We start from the raw sequence: 24,070 nt of genomic DNA, 5'->3' as shown, positions 1-24,070 counted from the left end.
AAATCAGCAAAAAGAAAAATAAATAATAATAGTATACTTTCTTCAAGAAAAAGAAAAATAAATGTGAAGTAGATAATCAATATGAACTTAAACTTTTCAATCACTTATATACATTTAGGTATTAAATTTATTCCTTTTTTTTTTTTCCCCTAGAGGAGTAGTTGGGTTAGAAGGTGGAGATGGTGCCAAAGGCTTTATTTCTGCCTATTATCTTTTAGTTATGCCAAGTCATTACATAATGGTTGCAAAGAAAACCAATTAATTGCAGTTCAAAAGAAAATAAGAGTTGAAAATAAAAATCCACACAGACACTTTAGACTCACTGGAAAGACTAATGTCAAGATACAGGGAAGTATTTGTAATAATTTTATCTTAGGAAGTGCTATTAACATTATTAATATTTCCATTTTTTATGAGAAAACTACTTACTATTACTTTATTAGTACATTTAAAATGATAGAAACCAAAAAGTGTTTTATAATATTTTGCTGATTTTAAACATTAATGCATACTTTAATAATAATTTTCAGAGTATATTTTGGAAAAATAATATGAATAATTTTAAAGAAAAATTAAAACCAAATATTTCACCATACAGAAAATTATGAACAAAATAAACTCTCCATATAAATATACTGAATAGAAGTTTAAAACATGGTTGCTGTGAGTGTGAGTTAAGGCCATTCATTACACTGACCTTATATTTTAGCTGCACCTACTTGCTGTGTGAACTTGAGCAATTATCTAAACTCTTTCCCTCAATATATTCATACTCAAAACTAGATTAGAAATTACTTATATCATAAGGTCATCTGAGAATTAAATAATTTAATTACTGAAAATTTCTTAATGCAGTCCTCAGACCCCTAGTAAATACTAAATAAATGTTGGTACTATTATTATTAACTGATTTGTCTTATGATCTGTGGATTTTAATTGTTGCCTTGACTTCTTGACTTAGCTGTGTTTTGTTAACATGGTAGATAGCAGTTCACCGAAGTTTCTGCCTGGAATTTTCTGATCTGGCTTCATCTACGTAAGCTGCATCAGCTTTGGGCTTGCAATTTAGTTTACACTTAACTAATTTCAAGCTGAAGAAATGTGTCCTGGTAAAAAGCACATATGTAAATTGGTTCATGTTCAGCTCTTAGGATTTTAGTTTAGGACCTGAGATAGATCACTTATTGAAACTCATTGAAACACCTAATAAACATTTAAATTATTGCATTTCCATTTTTCTTTTTTCTTTTAATCAATTTTTTAAAATTATACAGCAATACACTCTTATTGTTACAAGTACTAATTATAGATATCCAGAAAAAATTAATAATCTTTTCCTGAAAAACCTTCAGTCTATCCCCAAAAGTCTTTATCACCACCGTCAGTAGTTTGTCTACACCTTTTCATTCATTGTGTATACATGCATGTGTTTGTCTGTGTGTATCTAACACACACACACGTATCCACATTCTTATGTGTATATGTAAATATATATATGGGCATCATCCTTTTATTAACTTATTTGACAGAAATAGAGATATATCTATTAACTAAACATAAAATGCAAAAAAACACATAAGAAATGGTTTATGTTTTGTGTGTAATCAGAAGCACCATGTATACTTATATATACACACACATGTATGTACATATCAGCATAATATATAGAGTAAGGAATAGAGGTTTCATTGCTTTTAAATTACTTGACATTCTTTCAAGTTATACTATTATTTTTTCCTATAAGTTATATAATATATAATTAAAAGTTATATATATGTGTAATTTTAAAAAATGATATATAATAGGCAAAAGTATATCTGAGACATTAAATAAAAAGGAAGATATCAGTAACATATATATAATATATTAATTTCTCTATATAATCTCTATCATACACATATGTACATATATTTGTATATAGATGTTAGCATAATCAATCCATCTATAGATAAATTAAATATAAAGAGATTCAATACTTTTAAATTAGCCCTTGACATTCCTACAAGTGCTATGTTGTTTATAAAGAAACACACAAACATATATATATATATATATATATATATACACACACACATTTATACAATTACTCAATTGGTAGACATCATATAACATACACATTTTCTCATTTTTGCTTCCATGAGCAACTTGCAGTAAATATTCTTGTATATATGTGTGTGAGAATGTGAATTTATAAACATACATACATGTACATATTCACACATATGATAGAGGTTTTTTTTGGAAATTAACATCCTAGAATTTCTGGGTAAAAATATGCACATATTTAAAAATTATAAAGATATTTATAGCATAGACTATTGAAACTGTGGAATGGTGGTAAAAATTCCAGAGTCTATGGCACAAATAAATATCTGTGTAAAGTTTTTTACTCACCTATTTTGCCACTGGAGGGGGGGAATGTAGTGACAAAATCTTGTCACCAGAGCAGTTTGCTAATCCCAGCAAACTGCTTTTCAGAAAGATTTTAGCAATCTATACTCCCACCAGAGGTACTTACCTCTGTCACAGTATCATCAGCCAATGGATGTTACTGTCTTTATTTATAAACACTAACTTTATTGGTGAAAACTGTATTACATTATTATTTTAATTTCTACTTACTTGACATTTAGTGAGATTGAACAAATTTTTATATATTTTATTGGTAAAGTGATTACATATTTATCAATTATCTATTTTCCTTTATTTTATTTCTCATCAGTTAGAAGGGATTGTTGTTATATTATCCATATTGACTTTATTAGTCATAAGTTCACATTTTATTTGTGACTCATTTATGTTGTCTATTGCCATAAAACTATTTAATTTTAAGCATTTAAATATGTCCACATTTAGACATATTAAAGATATTTTTATGGCTTTTTCCTTTCTATACATAGCTTCACTTGTTTGAATTACACTTGTGATCATAAAATTTCATTTTATTTTTTACAGACTATCTCACAACCACATTTCAATGTTATACATACCTCTTATGAACATCAATACAATAGTCATGTTTTGAGAGAAGGATGAATAATATTTTGAGTTAAACTATCCTGTCAGCTTCTAAAATGCACATGTTACATGCACCCAACTGTAAACAGAGCAATATAATATGTATACCAGGTCAAGATAAACATTTTTCAATGTAACTTGAAAAACATAACTTGCCCAAAAGAGGAACCACCCTACCTCTAAAAGAATATCTGCTGGTAGGGTCAATTTTTTTTTTTTTCCTCTAAGGATGGGAGAATACTTAGCTCTGTTCAAGCACCCACATGCATAATTGAATTTCTGGAGTTCTGCACCACAGAGCATGGAGGATAAGATTTTAACCAGGAATATTTTAGAACAGATGTTCTCAGTTGTCTACTTTGAACTTTTCTATCAAATGTATGATTTTGAATAGTTATGCTTCTTGGATGGTCCTGCCAGGATGTGTCAGCTGCAAAATGTATCAACAGTTAACTTAGTAAATTGACCTAGTGGGTGGGTTCTGTTAGCATTCTCCATTAAAGATTGCATACTACCTTCCAAACGCATTAGTTTTCTTCTTTCCATAGTTGACATCAAACTGCACTTTCTGGCACTAGTTAAAGAAAATGATCAAATGATTTTTCAAACAACCACTGGTTTAGAATAGAAAAACCATATTTTTAATACAGAAAGATATTTTCACATTTACTACAGTAATAGCATCTGGATGCAGTTTTTTTCTAAAAGCTTATCAATATGTTTATAATAATACACTTTAATGAATATGTAGTTCTTTGAATGAAAGGGCAGTGTCTTCATGTTTGCCAGACTGAGGTTTATCACAAAACTTGAAGAAGAATAATAATACTGATGTCTGAAAAAATTGCTAAAAAATACATGAAAGGAGGACTTCATTTTATAACACTTGCTTTGAAATCTGATATTTTCCAAAACCATTTTCACTCAGTCTAGTCTCATGGTAGTTTTTAAACTGAAAGCTTTGAAGCACTTTTGCCAATTTTGGATCAATAAGGAACTGATGTAATTCGATCCATAAATACTTTCTAACCATAGTAAAATACTGATAGATTGATGAATGTCATGACAACTCTTATGATCTTAGCTATTATCAATGTAAACTGAGAGCAAAACAAAGACAGAACAGCAGTAATGCTTTAAACCAACTTGGCCTCTGACATATTGAGTAAATTTTCAAACCCAGGCTGGGAGCTTATTGAGGAAGAAATAGACCTGGAAATTAAGCTAGCTAAATTTTTAAATACTATCATGTATTAAGTGTTTACATTATGCCAGGAGCTCTAGTAAGAATGTTACCTATATATTGACTGACAACAGCCAAATGTGATAGGCACTAATATTAATCCTTTTTTGCAGACAGGAAAAGGTAGATCTACATAGTGGGACAACTTCCTCAAAGGAATTCACAAAGCTAAAATATGAACCTGAATCTGTGAAATTAAAAAACCCATGGTTTTTACAACTACATAAAAGTATATACTAGATAGAGTGTATGTAGTACGTTACTGCTAGATTTGCCTCTTTTCCTGTGTGAATTTTTCCTTTAATTACTAAGATTTCTTATCAAAACAAAAGCAAGAGTTACAAATATCTGATTACTCTAACAGAGGGCAGAAAAAAAAGGTTTCTAACATTTCCATGATATATAGTTGGGAACAAACTCTCAGAAAATTGTTTCACAGTAATGTTTATTATTTATAGGTGTAACCAGAAAAGATGAAAGTAATTTTGGTAAATTTAAAAAAAAACAGACATTCAGAGCAAAAATGTATGAAATTTTGATTTTAGAAGCCTGTTCATGAGATTATAGCTATCAGCACACCATCTCAGTTTTTCTTTTATTGTCCATTCATCATTCATTTATCCATTTAACAAACTTAGGGTAGAGCTCTGCTAAGCAATGTGGACATAAAGATGCATAACATATTTCCTCATCTTAAGACAAATTTTTATCTAATTATAATACAGTGGGATAAATGTTTCAAAATAAATAAAAGATAGTTAAAAACAAAGTACTGTGGAATAAATAATGAAATGACTATTTCTACATAATACATTTGAAGACTCCTTTATATGAGTGTTAGGTGAGATAAAACTTCAAAGTTCATAAGGCACAAAGATGGGAATCTAGTCTTGAAATAGGAAACAGTGTAGTTAACTAATGGTACATATTAATGTCCATTGTCACACAAAACATTTTTATCACCCCTACCCAAAACCCCACAAATACACCCAATGCGTCACCAAATTGCATTGTTTCCAGAACCAAAAGCGACAATGCATTACCCTACAAAAGTAGAAATTTCGAAAGAATATTGGTATCAGTGAGATACTGTAATTTAGTATGAGTTATACTCAAAAAGCCTTATTTTGAGCTTTTAATAAATCACTGATAAAGATTTAAAACAATAAGAAAGACTTTTGCTTTAGTAAGACAGACTAGGTAATTTGAACCAACTCTCCTACTGAGACAACTAGAAAATATGAACAGGAGAAAATTTATTTTCTTGAAAGCTTTAGAAAGTTTAAAAAACAATGAAAGTGATAGTATCAAGATCCAGAAGAATAAAGAAATGCAGAGAGGAGAGCCTAGAATTTTTCACTATTTATTTCCTAGGGGCATATGTAGATTATAGAGATGAAAGGGTCTATGATGCTGTTCCATTTGGAAGAGTGTTGCTCATGATTCATATCCTTTCAACTGGGAATATCTATTGGTTCTTCCTGTGGAAATATGTCTCTTTTCCCCAGGAGATTTAAGGAATCATCTCATGTAGCTTCTTTGGGCTATTCTCTCTCTCTCTCCTCTAACTCTCTTACTCTCTAATTGGAGATATTTTCAATGAAAATCAATATCTTGCTTTTCTAAAAGTTCCATACATAACAATCCACACTCCTAAACAAAATATTCATCTCAATCTAAAGTAGAAGTCACTGCAAAGGAGGTAGAAACATAGTAGTCCTCCGTATTAAATATCTCCACCGAATAAGTGGATGAAAAGTGAATAACTAAAGCATGAATTCTGATCCCAGTCCTGTCACTAGCTGCCAATATGATCCCGACGTGTCCTAGACTCTGTACCTTAATTTTAGAAAATTAGGAATACTATTATCTTTCTCTCCAAGTTTTTTTTGTAAGGATCAAATAAGATAATGCAAGGGAAGTCTTTTGTCAACCATAGGTCATTTTTTTCCCCCAAATTAAAAGATACATGGGTTGAATTTAAGGGAAAAAAAAACTCTCTACAGGAGAGAACTGCCTTTAAGTCTTTCCTGACTGACATCTGGTTTTTAGGAAAAAAAATAACCTGCCATTTCTAACTATCACACGTTTGCCACTCTCCTTCCCACGAACTTTAACATTCCAGTTACGAGTACTATTAAACTATGCTGACAGTAAGACTAACAGAAAGAAAATTTTAATTAACATAAATTATTCTTATTTAATATTATATCAATTTAAATGTGAACATTCAATATAAAATACCACTGGTTCTTGACTGGAAATCTAAATGAGTCTTTCAATATGGAACAAAAGTGACATCGTGAGAATATTGTATTGTCCTTGGGGATGCATTTTTTTCAATGTTCCCTGCCTTGATTTAGGATATCATTTCTTAAAGAGGTCTCCTGGGAAAATAATTTTATGAATCATATTATCTGAGGAAAAAATCTTGTAAGTGGTACTATCACTGGCCTGCCATTCACAAAATAGCATGAAGGTATAGAATTAACTCTAAACCTAAAAATTAAAGATTAGATTCCTAATGTCTTAAAGCAAATCAGTAAGAAAAATACAAATGTACAGGTCATCCCGTATCTATTATCAGAATAAATACAAGCAAGAGCATGTAGGGAAGACAAAATTTGTCAAAAAAACAAACTCTCTAAAAAGATCTGCCTGAAGAAATGTCAGCTGTCCATAATCCCTTTCTCAACTTGGCAACTACTGAGTGGCGGAAGGGGAAGACAGGACTTGGAAAGTTTTCATTCATGCATCTGGTAACACTTTTAACAATTACTGTTACTAAACTCCACTGGGATTTAGTGAAAGGTTACTATATCACGGACACCAAAGCTACTCATCACTCTTGCTACTCTGCCACAAATTCTAGTCACTTCAGTTACCAATTATACTCTGCTGCATTCAGGGTCAAGGAGATATTTTCGGTTTAAGGCAGCCCTATCATTTCAAGAAGAGGTATTTCCATGCCAGGCATCTTAACTCATTACTGCTTATCTCTGACTCATTCCGAGTTCTTTGGGTTCCAGAATTCCCATTTCTTTATTTTACCTGAAACAGCACCATGGGACATTATCTCCAGACCTGCACAATATATTTACCTCCTCATCAGGCTATGCCAGGGCAGCTGGGTTTTACAAGGGTATACTATTTTCCTAGGAATGCCATAACAAACTACCACAAATGGCATGGCTTAAAATAACAGAAATTCATTGTCTCACATTTCTGAAGGCTCAAAGTCCAAAATCAAGTTGTTGACAAGACCAGGCTCCCTCTGAAACCCATAGGGGAGAATCCTTTCTTGCCTCTTCCTAGCTTTGGTGATTTGCAACAAACTTTAGCATTCCTTGGCTTGCCCCTGCAGAATTTCAATCTCTACCTCAGTTGTCACATGGCCTTCTCCCCTCTTCGTCTCTATCTCCATCTGGCATTTTCTACTTCTCATAAGGACACCAGTCATATTGGATTAGGGTCCACCCTAATGACCTCAGCTTAACTACATCTGCAAAGACCCTATTTCCAAATAAGATCACATTCCCAGGTTCCAGGGATTAAGACCAACATATCTTTCGGAGGAACACAATTCAACCCATAACAAAGGGCTAGGGATGCTTTTCCTCAGCCCTTGGCGCCATGTCCTTTTGAAGCTTGCAAACCTTAATTCTTATGAGACAGCCAAATAATTACACTCCTCAATTCTCCTCATTTACTTTGGGGTAAAAGGAAAAATTCTGGATTATTCACTTTTTTGTACTAAAGTATATATCCATAGCCTTTGCCATCTAATTTTGCAGTGCCATCCTACTGTGGATGACAAATACTTTCCTGCCCCTGTGCAGTAAGACTTGGTTGGCCAATGAAGTTTAGTGGGTTCATTGAAAGACTAAACTGTACTTGCTTGATTTGGCCTGGTTCTTGGACTCCTGCTGTAACTCATGAGAAGAACATGTCCCAGGTATCTTCTGGTCAAAAAAGAATGAGAAAGATGTGGAATTTTCTAATCCAATCTTTAATGTGTAAACAAGACCGACAGATCTGCAGATTAAAGAAAAGGTAACCCTGCTGACCCACAAAACTCTGAGCAAGAGAAATAAGTATTTGTCTTTTTAGGCTACTAAATATTGGGGTGGTTTGTTTCACAGCACTATTATAGTAATAGCTGACCAATATGTTCTATTGTGTTCTGATGACTTAAGATATATGCCCACTTTATCACTCCCTCTTCTCTAAAATTTTCCTGATTGATTTTGCAGGTTCTTCTTATTGAAAATTATTTCAGGCTTAATTTATTAAGAGAGCTACTCAATATTAAAAGAAATATGTCTGTCTTATGAGCCATTTATTTCAGAAATTATACTTCTGATACTATTTGTGATTATCACAATTGGCCTATCACATATTCCACTGAAATTAACTTCCCACAGAAGATAATAGAAAGAAACAGAAAAGGCTAAATCCTTGGGCATGTGTGAAATAATTTCAGGGGCCTCTTATATAAGGTGACCATACAATTAATCGTGTACTCTGGGACACCTTTGAGAATGAAAGAAGATACTCTTAATAGTTATGCCACAGTCAGTCATAAACCAGACTTCCTGAGCATTCTGGCATGTATGATCATGGTTCTTATGGTGAAACAACACTGAAGCACATAAAGAGTTTAATTTTCATCATTGTCTATTCAGCACCTTAATGTCTTTCATATAAATGCTGGTTAAGATATTTGCATTTAGATTTGCAAGGTACAGAAATCAGAAAGAGTAACTCCAGAAAACTCCCAAGGGGAAAAGCAGCTATTTATCTTTTTTGGATACAGGTTAATAGTCTGTATTTATTGTTAGAGCAATGCTTACTGAGGAAGATTCACAAAGAAAATATTTCAGAAAGAGTTCAGGCTCTTCAGGAAGCAGGTTAACTTCCTTTTGACATTTCCAATTCCAGGTATACAGAGAACTGATTTCCTTACTGGACAGAAGGAGAACAAATCCAAATAATATGAGTTTTAGCCTTATATACCCCAATTATTCTCAAAGCCTTCAGCACTAGTTTTCAGAATAAAAGATGATTCAGCTCTCTGTTTTTCTGTCTTCCTGCTAAGACATTATTTATCACTTCGATCTATTGACATTACAGTGATGGTGGAAAAGCAAAGGTGGGTAAAACTGGTGAGATCTTAGCACAAATCAAAGGAATAACTCAAGCCTGTATGAGCAGTTATGCATTCTTCAATACCATGCACTTGTGATGAAAAAAATGAAAATTTCAACTAAGAATGTCCTTGAGAAAGCAGTAAATATATTGATTTTATTAAATCTCAACGCTTGAAGACATATCTTTTTAATTTTCTGTGCAGTGATATGAGAAATACATATGAAGCCTTTCTGCTATATAATGAAATACAATGGTTGTCTCACAGAAAACTTGCATGAAAATTTGTTTACTGTGTCACTGAACCGAAAGCAAGTGCATTTTCATAAAATATCATTCTCATTTGAAAGGATGTCTGACACACAAACTATGGGTATTGAGACTTGGGTGTTTGGCAGACATTTTCTCAAAAATGCACAAAGTGAGCCTGCCATGCCAAAGAAAGCAAGTGAGAGGTATGTTGCCAAGAATTCACGTAAAAATTTGAATCTGGGAAAATGCCTACCCACTTCCATGAACTTAAAAGTTCCTACTAGGTAAATAATTTTCTGAGACAATCAGAGGTAATATTAATAAAGGTGATATTTTGCTATTTGATTTATATATTGAAATGTGCCAGAATTTTGGAAGAGTTCCATAACTCTGTAAACAAATACTTTCCAAATGGCCATTGCATGATGTTACAAAATAATGCATGGAGAAATGATACAATCAGAGTGCAAAATAGATGGTGGACTTTAAGGTAACAATGTAAAAAATGTTCATTGATATTGTTTAATATTCTTTACTAATTTTAAAGAAATTACTAATGTTGAGTTTTGATGTAGAATCAAAGAAGACTATTCCAAAATAAGTGAAAAGGCTATTGAAATATTTTTCTCTTTCCAATTACATATCTGTGTAAAGCCAGATTTTCTTCATGTTCTGTAACCAAAATAATATAGTAGGTTGAATCCAGAGACATATAGAAAAATCTATATGTCTTCTACTTTACCAGACATTAAAGAAATTGTAAAGCTATTTTAAAAATCATTCTATCAGTAATTATTTTTTATTTTGAAAACTGTAGTTATTTAATTTAAAAATATTTTATGCTATCATAGTGAGCTTACTATTATTCATACTTTAAAATTTGATTTTAATTTCCAACATAATAAATATTGGTAGATCTAACTCATGTGAATACAAACTTTTTTTGTGGTACTCAGCAATTTTTTAACACAATAAGAGAGTCCTAAAAGCAAAAGTTTTGACTATCATTGCTCTAGTCAAATCCTTTTTGTCTCTTCTGGATTCAGTTTCATTCTGTTTTGTTTTCAATTGATAAAGATAGAGAGATAAAAATCACTTTTTATTTCCTAAAAACCCTGCTATGTATAATCCCAATTCTAGTCAACTCTTGTTTAATTCTTATTTTAAGAAGAACATTAATAAAACTTACACCATAAAATTATCTATTGGAAGCACTGCACTGATGGTAGAAAAATCAATTTGTTGAGTTTTATGCAAAGTACAGGCCAACTAAAGGGGCAATGATATGATTATGATCATTCTGTTGTGTCTTTTCCATGAAGTATTATGTGAAATTAGAAGAGTTACACTGTAGATTTCTCCTCTGGATGAGATTATCCACCCATTTCCATCTCCTTATCTATTGTGAGCTGCTTTCAAATTGTTAGAGTAATGGGTTGCATAGCTAATGTATTTGTTCAGGAAGAAAAGGAATTGTTTTGACGTACATTAAAAAAAATTGTTCTGATGTTTTCGTAGGATTAAACTTATTTTTGCCCCCCTAGTTTGGTGATAGTGACTTTTCAACCTGTTTTTTTTTGTTTTATTTTGTTTTTGTTTTTGAAATTTTTGGACTTCATGATATTTTTTAAAACTCTCAGTTTCTTTGTGTTCTGATTTAATGCTTAAGGATTTCATTGAGAAATTTACTACTCCCTGATGACTTACTGGGGAGCCACAGTTTCAAGGGGAAGTGAATTAAGTTCTCTAATTTTAGGCATATTCTATTCACTATACCCCTCACATTTATGACTCCCAATGCTGTAAATGTAAAAGACAAAAGAGCTTTAAAAGACATTAGAAAAACTAACATAGGAAAAATGGATAAAATGAGTTTTAAAATGAATTTATAAAATTCAAGAAAAAACTCTTACAGATCAACAAGCATACGCTTTGACAAGCTGAAACGCTAAAAGTGGATGGATGGTGCTCTGTACATTGGAAACTTCAGCTCTGAAAATCAGGGCAACAGATCCTTGACAAGTAAAGACACTGGATGTGTCTAGTCAGAATAACAGTAAAGGATTTTTTTCTTACTTTGTGACTCAAATTTGTAAATTATATTGGAAATTAATATCTAGATATATTCAAGATATGCCCTATTCTAACAAGTTTTTATTGAGTATCTACCCAAGTTTCTTGCACACACAAGACCTGAAATGTGTGTTTGTTGAATAATAAATCTGGACTTAGTTCCATGTTAGTTTTCTCCAATAAATTTCAACATGGAAAAAAAAATGCACCCAGTATCCAGACTCCTTACTTTGCCTTTGATAAATCATTCCCAGTCCAACTCTGGCCCTGAAAACATCCCCAGTATCTTCTTTTTTTTTCTGCTCCAATTCCAACTCTTGGATGTAAAAATTAAATACATGTGTGATCTGGAAATATATCAGCAATGAACCTTGGCTGCTCTACTCAGACATGTGAGTATTTAAGTAATAAAAGGTTAATACTATACCAGAAGGAGCCAGGAACTCTTATTCTTCCTGCTTAGTACATATAGAAGAGTCAAATGACAGCATGTGGCAGACTACAACTCAGAAAACAATGTGTGCCAGAAGTTTACAGAATAAAATATCCAAAGCCCCAGATGTATAATAAAAGGTGCCTAGAGAAAGAGGAGGGGAACACATTTCTCCTGAAATCTTTTGAAATTCTTCCTTTTAAGTCTTTTGTGGGATTTCGGCTGTCAAAATGGCAAAGTAGACACAACATGAGGAAAAAAATGGATAGAAGAGTTGTATTTTTTATACTTGCAACTTGGGTTGCCATAAAGCTTTGGGTAAAGAAAGAGTGAACTTCACAGCAGTGTAGGATAAATATTGCTTGCTGTAAGGTGCTCACATTTCCAAGCTCAGCTGGAGGTGACTATTGGTTTAGTAGTGCAATGCTATAGACATAATGTGCAAGATTAGAGCAACTAATTCAATATTTCCATTCAACAACAAACTGTGAAGGTACAGTTCTATGCCTTGCAACCTCACTTCATAAAATAAGAAAAATGATATTATATAGTTGATCCTGTCAGTGAGGTTGGGAACTTAAATCAGTTTGTTCAGCTCAGAATGAAAAAAGATTTACTCTGGAGAGCCAGCAAATGCTATCTGAAAATAGACGATACCTTACAGTGGTCGACCTGGAAGGAGTTATTGAAGTCCATGAGTAAGGAAAGGTCAGGAAGTGCTGAAATGAATATTCTGGAATATTCAGAACATCAAGATAACTTTAGTTTAAAACTCTAGAGCTAAATTACTTAGATCAAAAATAAATTTAAGAAAATATAAATTTTAAATTATTTGAAATACCACCATTAATGACTATAAAGAATACTTCATCCTGACAAATATATTCCACTTCAAAATATCCTCACAATTCTAATTTTGAAACTCTCTTTTCTTGAAGGTTTCTGAAGCTTTCAAGACTATTTTGTTTATCACCATGGAGTTTTGGTCACAGATTTTACTTCCCTCATCTAGTTTTATTTTGCTTAGCCTATGTAATCAGAGACATCTATTTCACATTTCATGAGTTCTCAAAGTCTACTTCATGTTGTATACGATGGTCTTATTTAAATAATTAAAGTTGGAAAGTCATTTTAGCTTTTACAAACGAATACTTGAAAGCAAAATCAACTCAATTATAAATTACCAGTTTCTCCTAATAGTATGCTTGCTTGAGGAACTTTATTTGTATTAGTAAACTAAATTTTACTTAAATAAAAATGTATTTATCTTAAACTACTTAGCTTATTTACTATAATCTAAAATACCTCAATGCATATTAGGTACACCTTATATTTTAAAAAATAAATTTTCCATATAATATATGCTAGTTTATAGATCAAATCTTTAAACTTTAGCATGTGCTAGTAAATACTTATGACAATATAGATACTAGTAATCATTATTATATAAAAGAAAGACTATTACTGGTGGAGTAGCTTTTACTGTACTTACTTCGGGCAGATAACAAGTACATATTACCTCTGGACAAAGTATAAAAGGCACTGTAGAGTGATCAAAATTAGACAGAAATTTAAGAGCATTTGACTCTTGAAAGAAAGGAACTGGATTGGATTAGATCCATGTTTATACAGATATCCCCCTGAGGACATTCCCATGTCTGAAGGTCATGGAATAGCTAAAAATTCAGGAAAAAGTCACAGACTTATTAGATTGAGGGTATCACAAGACAAAGTTTAGAGCTGTCAGACTGCTGGGAATTGAAGGAAAAAGCAAACTGAAAGAGAAGGGCACACAGAGAGGAAGCTGCAAAACTTGTATATAAAATGTTCAGAAACTATGCATGCATGAGGAAGACTTTAAGAAGTCCAACAGAAAACAACATGTTGCTAACAGCACAAGACAAAAATTGGTACATTTTAGATGTTTGGTAAACACATTGGGTTTTCCACTGATATCCAAGAATGGCCATACTTTTTTCTCAGGTCTAAGGAATTCACTCTGAGCCTAAAGGCAAAACAAATACAGACTTGCTCTAAGAAATCATATAACCAAGACTTCAAGATTTCAAGTTAATCAGCCAGTTACTTAACTATCATCTAGAGCAGAAATTTTCCAGAGGAAAATAACAGGAACCAGTGTCTTTAAAATAAACCATCCAGACTACAGTAAAAATTAATAAATGTGAACAGGAATATCTAGTCCACAATCAAGAGAAGAAGCAGCACACAGAAACATATACTTAAATAACACAGAGGTTAGATTAATAAGTACTTTAAAGCAGCTAACATAAAATGTTCAAGGAATTGAAGGAAAATCTGGTCATAATAATCAAACTGATGGATAATTTCAACAGGTAAATGGAAACTATAAAAAGAAACTATGGAAATTCTGGGACAGGAAATACAATATGTGAATTTAAGAATTCACAGGCTTCAGAGAACACTGAAGTTGGCAAAGAAAGAGAGAGACAGAGAGGTAGAGAGGAAATGTAAAGATAGTAGAAGGAAATATATCTAATGTATACATCAGAGAAACAAAATTGAAAAAAAAATCAAGCAAATATATGTAGCTGTGTATCCATAAGAGGAGAAAAGAAAGAAAACTAAAAATAATACTTGAAGAATTGTTGAAAGAATATATAATTTATAGATCTAAAAAACTCAGAGAACTCCAAGCTTTATAAATATAAATAAACCCACATTCAGTCACATTATAATCAAACCGCAGAACCCCAAATGTGAGTAAAACTTTGAAGATGCCAACAACAACAACAACAACAACAACAAATACTTTAAATATAGGGGAGCATTGATAATAATGCTGGCTAAATTCTGATCAAAGTATGTGAAGGAAAAAAGACAATGGTGTGATATCTTTAATGGGCTGAAAAGAAAAAAATATATATATATAAACCTAGAATTATATATCCAGTTTAAATATAATTCAAAAATGGAGAAAATACTAATATATTTTCAGGTAAACAGGTGCTGAATCTATCCTCATAAAACCTAAACTATAAAAACTGCTAAATGAATTTCTTGAGACTGAAGGGAAATGCTGTAAAATGGAATCTCAGCTCTACAAGAAGGAGCAAAAAATATAAGAAATAGAAAATACCTAGATATATATATAAAATATATAAAAAACATCTTAATTTTTATTCTTTTAATTTCTTTTTAAAAAAGTAACTGTTTAAAATTATAACATCTTAATGCAGAGTTTGTCATTTGTGTGCATGTGTGTGTGTCTGTGTGTGTCTGTGTGTATAAACAATATCACAAAGGTTGGAGATATTGCTTGAATCTTGCATTTTACATTCATTTTACATTAGCTCTGAGAAGCCTTTGATAAATTATGAATATGTATTATAATCCCTAGAACATCATTAAACATACAAAAACTAGAAATAAAAGGCAATAGAGAGATTTACATGGACCAAAAATAATATTTGATTACCACATAAAAGAGAAAAGGAGGAACAGAAAACAGAACAAATGTAGAAAAAAGAAATATAAAATGGTAGAGCTAAATGCAACCACAAAAAGAATTATAATAAATTTGAATGAACCAAACAAAAGGAGCTAGAATGAATTGAAAAAGGTAGATTTATTGTCTATAAGTTATTTGCTTTAAATAGGACACAGTTGATTAAAAGTAAAGTATAAAAAGATATATACCATGCAAACATTAATCAAAAGAAAGCAAAAGTGCTTAAAGTAATAGGAAACAAACCAGAATTTAAACTGAGGAATGTTATTAGGGATGAAGTGGGACACTAATATGAATAAAGGGTCAATTCATCAAAGGTACAAAACTATCATAAATAAGCGTCATCTAGTAACAGAATCTTGCCATAGATGAAGCAAAAACAGGTAAACAGTCTACAGAGATGGAACAATCTACAGAGATAGAAATTAAAATCTACAGAGATAGAAATAAAAATAATATTTACATATGTTGGTGGGTATTGGCTAGAAAACACATAAGGAAAATTTCTGGAATAATGGGAAAAGTCTATGCTTAATTTGGGTGGTGGTTATAGTTTTATACACATTTATCAAAACTTGAGTCGTATATTGTAGATTTATCCATTTCATTACATGTAAATTTAACCTCAATGAAAAACTCAAAGGAACAAATATGGGTCAGACAGTTATATACGACACAAGATTTCATTTATTATCTGCATGAACATTATGAGTTAGATATCATTATTTTTTGATATGATGGAACTTATTTTAAGAGAGATTAAATGATTCACTCAAGGTCACAGAATTAGTTAGTGGCAGAATCAATATTGAAATGCAGTTTGGTATTTATTCCACTATACCATATTCTAATTTAAAAGATTCTATGTAACATAAGCATTATAATCTTTTATAAAATCATATGGTACTAATTTTTGGTTATGCTTTTCTATTTTTTTTCTTATTCAATGATCATTTTGCTGTAAATCACGTACCTGCTATATGCTCAAAGGTTTATGTCTTGACAGTAAGGCCATTGTCAAGAGGCTCTTTCTTTGTTTGGAGTGGAAAAGTTAAGATAGCTGAGATAAACTTCTTAGTGATCATTAATAGGTGGAACATTCCAAGAATTACAAAGTCCTACCAACCACTATGTTAATTGAATAGAAGCTAATCATAGGTGTAATATAAGCCATACATAGGCAATACATTCCAACATTACCATTATACCAATATGTTAATAAAATTATCTTTTTGTGAGGGCTCAGGGTATTTTTTTCTTCCTTTGTTCCCTATTTCTATTTTTTTTAATCAACAAAAAATTTCTTTTTTCAAAGGATAACATATTTTTTAATGTGATTCATATTTAAAATGTAAATTAAGTGATTCAGAGGTTTAAAACTGAAGTCCTTGACTTGTTTGAGATTCACCATCTCCTGGGAGACAACTAAAAATTAACAGGAGTGATCAAGCCTTATTTTTGAATAGTAACTCTCCCCGAGGGAACTTTCTGCAGCTTAGAATAACAGAGAATCTGTAGTCCTGGATTTAACAAATTTTAAAATGTAATAAAATACACAACAGTTAAGTTGTACAGAACTATCCTCATTGACTTAGAAAGCTCTTGAGAATCTTGCAATATGTTAGACTCAATCAGCATTGTGAACATTGTGATTATCATTGCCTATCATAGACTAATAAACTAGTTATTTGAACTTTCAACTGATTTGAATTCTACATAAAGGAAGTCTATTATGTTTATAGAAGCCTTACATTTTAATTCAATCAATAATATTCTTGCTTTGCATTTATCAGCACTTTATATATATTTCATCTTATATAAGTTTAATTTGTATTTTTTGAATTTATTGCATTTTTGACACCCATCCCTTATTTAGTATTTATTCAATCACTTATTCATTCACTTCATTCACTCTCAGATGATGCCATTATTTTTATTTCACAGAAAAAGAAGAAAAAAAAGACACGATCAGAGATTTTCCGCCTCATGCCAAACACCAAATTAGTCAATGAACCTATATTTGTGCCCACATACTCTACCTATAATCCAGATGTAATCGGCAATCACCCCTATATATGAATTGGATCCTAAGAACAAACACAAAGACATTGCTCCTACAATTTTGGGCTATCTACTTTATCATTGTCTTTGCCTTCACATCTGGATCATAGCTTAAAAATAAATCATGCTTTAACATCTCCCATCTTAAAACCAACCAACCAGCTCTTCCCTGATCTCATGTCCTTCTGCCAGTACTGACGTTTCTTTCCTGTCTCACTGTTATGGACTGAATGTTTGTGTACCCTTAAATTCATATGTTGAAGTTTAATCCCCAGTGTGATGGTATTAGGAAGTGGGGCCTTTGGGGTGATTAAGTCATGAGGTCCTTATGATGGGATTAGTGTCCTTATAAAAAGAGACCGGAAAGCTCTCTTGCCTCTTTCTGTCATATGGTACAACAAAAATTCAGTAGTCTGCAGCTAAGAAAAGAACTCTTACCAGAATTTGACCGTGTTGGCACACTGATCTCAGACTTCCAGCCTCCAAAACTGTAAAATAGATTTATGTTGTTTATAGCCACCTAATATCTATGGTGCTTTGTTATAGCAGCCAGAACTGACCAAGACACTCTCCTCACAATAAAATCTTCAAAAGAGTTGTCAATACTGATTGTTTCTACTTCCTGATCTTCAATTCTCTCTTGAATTCTCTCCAGTCATTACTCACCACCACTATTCCCCTAACATCTTTGTTGTCAAGGTCACCAATAACCTTCTCTGTGAGAAGTCCCACAGTCAGTCCTCACTGCTCATTTTACCAAGCCTATCAACACCACTTGATAAGTTTATCATTTCCTCTTCCTTAAAATATTTCTTCACATTTCTTCTGGAATACCAGTCTTTCTTGGTTCTCTTTCTTTGCTTGTTCTCTTCTGTGTTGTTCTCAGCTCTATCTACAATGTGTAGACCTGTGACTGCAATGACACAGGCATGCATTAATACATTTTGAATGAATAAATTAATGAATACTTGTGTTTAAAAGCCACTCTTGCTCTTCAACTGAAGGTAATCACAGAGTAGAGACAAATATAAGCATTAAAAAATGACTGCTAATCATTTATCTCTTCTAACGATGGTATAACATGAAGAAAAAATGTTCCTATCAATATCATAAATACAGCCTAAGACAATTGTCATGTGACTTTTCTTGTATAATATTAAACCATGAGATTTTTTTTTACAGTTTTAATATTGTCTTTCTAATCAGAGTATAATTAACATTGCTTTGCATTTGTATATAGTCTTAATTTTATATTTATCTACATTGTGTATATGAATGTTACAAATATATATTTTCTTCTACATGTAAGATTTCCTGTGCAGATTACATGCTTGTCAAAAGCTTTCTCAAGTTAAATGATGAGAAGATAGCTCCATAGAAAATTTCTGTTTTAAGACCACTACGAAACTTAAACTTTCCATTTGAACAAAATAACAACAAACAAAAATTAAAATGTGCCTATTGTCCAAGAATTACTGGTTTCTTTAACATTACCCCTAGAGACACAGCAGGGTCTCTGTAAAATAAGAACAAGTAGAACAGTAAAACATGAAATTACAACATAATTTGGCATGTATGTGTATATTTATTCTTTGGTTAAAAATAGTTCATTATCACTGAGGAGATTATTCAAACAAACGGAAGCATTACCATCTAAGAAGTCATGAGATTAAAAAGGAGATATCAATACTTTATTTTTTCAGAACATACTTCAGAATACTTGAAGTATGCTCAAGTAGCATAATTATCCTATTCATGACCAGCTCACTGTTTTACCTGTCAAACTGAGTCTCTTTAGGTGAAAAAAAATCATCATATAATGATTAGCAGACAGATGTGATTTAATAAATATTGAGAATAAAAGCACTGCACAATTTTAATGGATCTGTAATTGTAATTCCCAAGTATCTTTCCTTCCTCAACTAATTGGGTAATGACATTGCTAGAATTAATCCAAGGTCATCAGCTTGCACACAGTGCAGATGGTTTCTCCACTTTACGGGTATACAGGGGATTCGAGACTACTATTGCCTGCTGCTTTTCAAACTAATTTTTATTCTTAAAAATCCACATTTTCACTGCAGCTGAACAGCTAAGCCATATGTTACTTTGTGAATACTTTAAATTATCTGGTGCATGTAATTATTACGCTAAAACTAGCATGCATTAGTACTTTTCGATTTTGTTGTAAGAAAAAAACACTCACAGTACTCTGCTTTGTGTGTGTGGCTTTTTTTTTCCTCTATGTACCAAGCTTTAGTTTAAATTATGGCTCCAATGAGAATTTTAACCTAAAATACATTGGTCGGCTGATATGTTTCCTCACATGTAACATATACCAGCATAGTTCAGATTTTGCCTAGTGCTATTTAAGATACTATGTTAATCCATCTAGCTACTAGAAAGTTTGGCTTTGAGATATCTTTCCAACTTCTCCTGTGGTAGCCATGATAAATAGGAACAAGGTATTTCTGTGCTTTTGTCAGAATTCTGACATGCCAATGGCAGGTTTGACAATTTGGGCCTTTTCAAATAATGTAATAGGTAAAATGTCTTTACTAAAAATAGGAATATCTGCCACCGCCGCCGCAGCACACGCCATGGGAGCCGTGACTGACGACGAAGTCATACGGAAGCGTCTCCTCATAGATGGAGATGGTGCTGGAGATGATCGGAGAATTAATCTGCAGGTGAAAAGTTTCATTAAATGGTACAGCTCTGGATCCCAGGAAAAGGGATACAGCCAGTACCAACGTATGCTGAGCACACTGTCCCAATGTGAATTTTCAATGGGCAAAACTTTGCTGGTATATGATATGAATCTCAGAGAAATGGAAGACTTTGAAAAAATTTACAAAGAACTAGAATGTAGCATTGCTGGAGCACATGAAAAAAATGCTGAGTGCAAAAAGCAAATTCTTCAAGCAAAATGAATACGAAAAAATCGCCAAGAATATGATGCATTGGCAAAAGTGATCCAGCGTCATCCAGACAGGCATGAGACATTAAAGGAACTAGAGGCTCTGCGTAAAGAATTAGAGCATCTTTCACATATTAAAGAAAGTGCTGAAGATAAGCTAGAATTGAGAAGGAAACAGTTTCACGTTCTTCTTAGTACCATCCATGAACTTCAGCAAACACTGGAAAATGATGAAAAGCTCTCAGAGGTAGAAGAAGCTCAAGAAAACAAGCATGGAAACTGATCCTAAACCATAGACCAACTAATCACTCACCATTCCCAAGAATACTGAAGTAGCAACATGATCTTAGTGTGTTCAGAATTTGTTGTGCTCTTGAGACATTTAAAGTTTTGGCAGTGAACTACGTTGCTTTTAAATATTAATGCACAGTTCATTCATATTTCTTCACACAAAGGGAGATGACTTCATTATATATTTGTTTTTATTGAAATGCCTTTTTTATACTTAAAAGATAGGAAGCAACACCCAAAAATGTTTAATGAAATGTTTTCAAGCCAGATATGTTAGTGCTCATTGGTATTCTAGGTAGTTTTTAACTGGTAACATTGCTTTGCTCACAAAATAAGTGGAAGATAGTAAGAAGGTGGCATTTCTAGGATGTACATGAGAAAATGAGTCAATTTCTGGAAATCATTACCACTTTTGAAAATGAAGTCCATGAATAGGCTCTCAGGAGGGCTGTGAACTTGTGAAATTATGTACAAAATGTTTGTGGTGTATGCTTATTGTGGGAGAGGTTCCATGATATTAAGAATCACTGATATCAGAGGTAATTACAGATGCAAAATAAATCAATATGCATTACTTTCTAGATCTCTGTCCTTAATACTTGAGCAATGTGGTTGTTAAATGTTTTGTTGAAATGTTTTCTTTCTATCATTTTGTTCTGTAGGAGTCATTTTCAAGAGTCTTGCAAAAAGGATTTCATGATCTTTGTAAAAAATTAAGCCAGGTCTGAATCAAAAAAAAAAGTAATATCAATCATACTTATTTGATAATATTTAACAGTCACCAAAGTGTTTTCATATTAAATATACTTTCATAACACAAAAGCAATCTGAGCTCAGAAGGCAGATGAATCATTATTTTGCATATGAAAAACTCAGAGATCCAAATGATTCACTCAGGGTCCCACAGCCAATAAGTGACAAAACGAGGTTAGGACTTGCTGCTACTTTGGTCTTCCTAGAGCTTATTCTGCCCCCATGACTAGGTCCAGGGTCCTGTCTTTTTCATTTTCGTCTTACCCCATTCATAGATTAGGAACTAGCCATGTGAGGCAGATAGGCAAGATGAATCTATATTAGCCAGCATTCTCCAGAGAAACAGAACTAATAAGATAAGAACGATAGATAGGTAGATAGATTGGCTTATGCAATTATGGATGAAGGCAAATCCCAAGATCTACAGGGTGAGTCTGCAAACTGGAGACCCAGGAGAGTCAGGTCCAGTTCAAGTCCAAAACCCTGAAAACCAGGCGAGCTGCTTGTATTGGCCCACTCACACTAGGGAGGAAAAGCTGCTTTACTCAGTTCACTGATTTAAATGTTAATCTCATCCAAAAACACCCTCACAGACACACCCAAAATACTGATTAACCAAATATCTGGACACTCCACAGGCCAGTCAAGTTGACACATAAAATTAACTATCACAAAAACAAACTAGTTTTTTGCTATAATTATATATTTTTCTATACTGCTTCCCTAATTCACATAAGCTTTGTTAAAATCAAGCTCCATAAATCATGTTGTAAGTAGATGCAATAAATCTTTACACAAACAGAAACTATATATATGTGCATATATATATATTCAAAAGTTATCACTATAGCGAACCAAAAAACCTAAAAGTTTATATCATACTCTGTAAAGTATCTGAAAAATGTCATACAAATAACTGATCCTCTGTGTTCCAAGGGAGAATATATCATAGAACTTGAATGTAGAGATAAAGTGTGACCTAAGATGGACCCTGAAAGACAGATTATAATTAGTTAAATTAAATGAACAAAGAACGCTATTCCAAGCCTAAGAAAACCTGAATAAGGTGAAAAGGCACAAATTTGGTGAACAAATTTTGAAAAACGTGTTGGGGACCATCAAGGATCAAATAAGATTGATGAATTAGGAGGGTTATGGATAATATCAATTTCCTCAAGTAGGCAGGATCTGATTCAGAGTAAAATGGGATCAACTGATGATTTTGAGCAAAGAGGTAATTGATGAAAGTAGTCAGGTTTCTGAAAAATTTGCTTGAGGTGATGAATAAAATTGATTCAAAAAGGCATAGACATAAAAAGGAAAACAAATGAAAATTCAGAATCCTTGGCACAAATTTATGAGTATATATAACAGGGTAGTTGCAGAAGGATAAAAAAGGAAGGAAACAAAAACATTACTAAAAATAAACAACTGTTTGAATATGTAAAAAAGGAAAATTCAATGACATATCAAGATTTTAAGACAAGATAGCTCGGGGGATGATGGTATCTCTGATACAAATTTAGAACCAGGACTGAGGCTTTGGCAACACTCACAGCTAGTGATATATAAGAACAATTAAAACCAAACCAATGAAGAAGGAAAAGAAGAAAGGATCATAAGGAAGAGAGAATCAAATTGGAAATTTTACTTGGAGGAGAATGTGTCAAAAAGAGTAGATGGGGCTTCGCTGGTGGCGCAGTGGTTGAGAGTCCGCCTGCCGATGCAGGGGACATGGGTTCGTGCACCGGTCCAGGAAGATCCCACATGACGCGGAGCGGCTGGGCCCGTGAGCCATGGCCGCTGAGCCTGTGCGTCTGGAGCCTGTGCTCCGCAACGGGAGAGGCCACAACAGTGAGAGGCCTGCGTACCGCAAAAAAAAAAAAGAGTAGATGTTCCAGAGAGGGGAAATAAATAACAGACTTACACACACAGAGAAGACAGATTAGTCTGAGGTTCAAACAGGGAAATAATTGGTGGAACTGTTTAGATTCCTTCTACTAGATGAACATTCTGTACACTAATCAATCGCAGAGGAAAAATTGTCACTGAATTCTAATTGCTAACTTTCACTACTTAATCTCTCTGTGGAGATAAGAATTAGTTATGGAGTGTTTATGTAGATGGCAGTCATCTTGTTTTCCACAAACTCATTTGCATGGAAAAGCGCACATCAGTTAGACACCTGTCAAAATAATTAGCTAAGCATGAGATAAGGCCTTTTAGATTTTAGAACATTCCAAGTATTATCTTTTTTTTTTTAATGTATAAAACCAAATCAACACATTTTACAGAAATAATAAGCACTGTATATAATTCTATAATTTTTGTGTTCCTTTTTCTTTGGTTTTTCTTATCTATTTAATAAAGTATCTAATTTAGTAAAAT

General features: G+C 32.6%; 1 pseudogene; it reads left to right on the top strand.

Annotated features, from left to right (window-relative positions):
* Nucleotides 1-20,300: 20,300 nt before the first annotated feature.
* On the top strand, nt 20,301-21,031 carry LOC115865738 (THO complex subunit 7 homolog pseudogene; annotated as a pseudogene).
* The last annotated feature ends 3,039 nt before the right edge of the window (nt 21,032-24,070 follow it).

The sequence above is a fragment of the Globicephala melas genome, chromosome 5 (genome assembly GCF_963455315.2).
Source record: "Globicephala melas chromosome 5, mGloMel1.2, whole genome shotgun sequence".
Taxonomy (NCBI): domain Eukaryota; kingdom Metazoa; phylum Chordata; class Mammalia; order Artiodactyla; family Delphinidae; genus Globicephala; species Globicephala melas.
The sequence above is the reverse complement of the archived record's forward strand: the minus strand, read 5'-3'. Positions and strand labels throughout refer to the sequence as shown.